The sequence below is a fragment of the Desmodus rotundus genome, chromosome 2 (genome assembly GCF_022682495.2).
Source record: "Desmodus rotundus isolate HL8 chromosome 2, HLdesRot8A.1, whole genome shotgun sequence".
NCBI classification, from domain to species: Eukaryota; Metazoa; Chordata; class Mammalia; order Chiroptera; family Phyllostomidae; genus Desmodus; species Desmodus rotundus.
Window position 1 is genome coordinate 28,190,078 of NC_071388.1, and position 2,562 is coordinate 28,192,639.

The following is a 2,562-nucleotide window of genomic DNA, read 5'->3' on the forward strand; positions in this document are numbered from 1 at the left end:
ATGAAAGTTAGACATAAAGCAATATCTAGAAAGGATAATGCTAGAAAAGGGGTGGAAGGACAGACAATAGACATTAGGGTGCCAATAAGACATGAAAAGTTATAAGAGAGTAGCTAATGACATCCAGTACAGGGAAGCCCTAGAGCAGGCAAGAAGCGAAGACTCAGTAATCAGGCAGCAAGAGAGAAGGAGTACCACACTAGGTGGAATGAGTATCTATGTATATGTCCATAATATCTATTGTACATCTTTTTGGATTTGTTCAAATGTTTTGTTCATTGTTTAATTGGGTGACTGATTTATTCTTTATTGAGCTTTAACAGCATTGTCTTTCAAAGAATATGCTTGTTTTATTGAAGTTGAATTTATTGACATAGGATGTATATATTATTTCCTTATTATCATATTTATTTCAGTTGAACCTGAAGTAATTTAATTTGTCTAATTCCAAGTATTAATAATATGGGCCTCCTGCCTTTTTTCTTGATTATTCTTGAAAGGTTTCTAAATATACTAATCTTTTCTGAGATTCTATATTTTTGTTTCACTAATTGTATTTATTATTCTTTTTTTCTTTTTTAGATTATGCAAATGAATTTTAAATGGCATCCTTAATTCTCTATTTGTCCAGCAACAATGGACCTATGATTGCCTTCACATCAGATCTCGGCTCTAAGCCAACAGGAAGCCTAGACACTGCAGTGGAAGGGCTCTGCCCACCTCACCGAACGTCTCACCTTTCCACCCTGGCCAGGACCAGGATCAATAAAGCAAAAACACCAGAGAAAAAAGAATCAGTCACTATACTCGGCAACCCCAGAGACAAAGACAGAACTAACCCATGGTCCCACCTCCAAAAGATAAAAAATCAGTTTAAATATTGTCATGTCAAAATTGTGATGTCCTCCTTGCCTCAGGCCCGGCCCCAGAGCAAAGCTGGGGCAGCCCTGGGACCATGCCTGGGCCATGGTCCACTCTGGGGCCTGGGGTATCACTTTCTGGCTCCCAGCGGCTCAATGGAACAGCAGACTGGCTTTGCAGTTTCCTCAAATTCCTTCCGCTTACTGGTGGCGTCCTTTGCAACTTTGTTCTTGGCCCTTTCTTTTTCCAGTTTCAAAAATTCCCGGAGGGTTAATTTCCACAGGGCTTTCTGAGAGACAGGAAAGCACAATCAGGTTAATGCTTTTTATGTTCCTCCACGCTGCCGTCATCTGGCTCCCAGCCTTCCAGCTCCTTCAAACACAAGAAACACTGGGCCAAGCCGGGCTCGTTCTCAGTGGGACAGTGGATGCAGCCAGCCGCGGCCATCCATTCCTGGGTGCTGGCCCAGAGCTCCAGATCGAGGGCCAATTCTGAACACAGCAAGGCGGTGGTCCTTGAGGCAGAGCTTCCAGGTCCCAGGCAACTATGGGGTGCCCATTTCACCGCCACCCCTGACCTTACTGTTCTTCTGACACCCTCTTTAAATATTTCTGGATTTATCTTTAGTGTCCCTGTTTATTTTGAATATAAATAATTCTGCTTATTTTGAATAAAATTGATCTTTTTCTAGTTTCTTAGCGTGAAATCTAGCTCATTGATATCAGACTTTTATCAACATCCTGCCAACACAGTGGTACATTTTTTGCATTTGACGAACCTGCATTAACACATCATAATCGCCCAAACTCATAGCTTACATAACAATTTAGTCTTGGCGTTGTACATTCTATGACCTTTGACAAAGGTGTAATGACATATATCTATCATTATTACATCACACACAGTATTTTAACTATCCTAAAAATCCTCTGTGTTCTGTCAAGTACTCTCTCAGTATGGCAACTACTGAATTTTCACTCTCTTCATATATTTTTCCCTTTATAGAAGTCATATAATTGGAATCATATGGTATTTAGCCTTTTCAAATTGGCTTTTTTCACTTAGTAATATGAATTACCTACTTAAGTGTACATAGACTATTTAATCCAAGACTTTGCTGTTATTTTGAACAAACTGATATCTGTTAAATCAACTAAGAAAATTTAAAAAATATTTTTATACAATTTATATGTTTTTAATATTCTCACTTTATATAGTGCTGAGTTTCTGACCTATATTATTTTTCTTTTCTCTAAAATACCTCTTGTAACATTTTTTGCGTGACAGGTCTACTGTTAAGAAAATTCCTACATATTTTGTCTGTCTTAGAAAGTCTTTATTCTCTTTTGAATGTGAATTTAATAGAATACAGAATTGTAGGTTGGCCTTATTTTTTTCCTCAGCACTCTAAATATTTTGCTTTACTATCAAAAATCTTAAACAATATTAGCAAGCAACTCTACTAATATATAAAAAGGTTTATGCACCATGACCAAATGGAATTTAATCAAGAGATATAAGATTAGTTTAAAATCTAAAAAATACCTAATGCAATATATCTTATTAATAGAATAAAAGAAGCCATATGATCATTCCAATAGATACATTAAAATTATTACACAAAACCCAGTAGATATTTATGGTAAACATTTGCAGTGTTAAATTCCTCAATTGCAAAAAGAGTATCTACAATAGGAATAT

General features: G+C 36.7%; 1 pseudogene; it reads right to left on the bottom strand.

Moving 5' to 3' along the window:
• Window positions 1-991: 991 nt before the first annotated feature.
• On the bottom strand, window positions 992-1,420 carry LOC112304740 (baculoviral IAP repeat-containing protein 5-like; annotated as a pseudogene).
• Window positions 1,421-2,562: the final 1,142 nt, after the last annotated feature.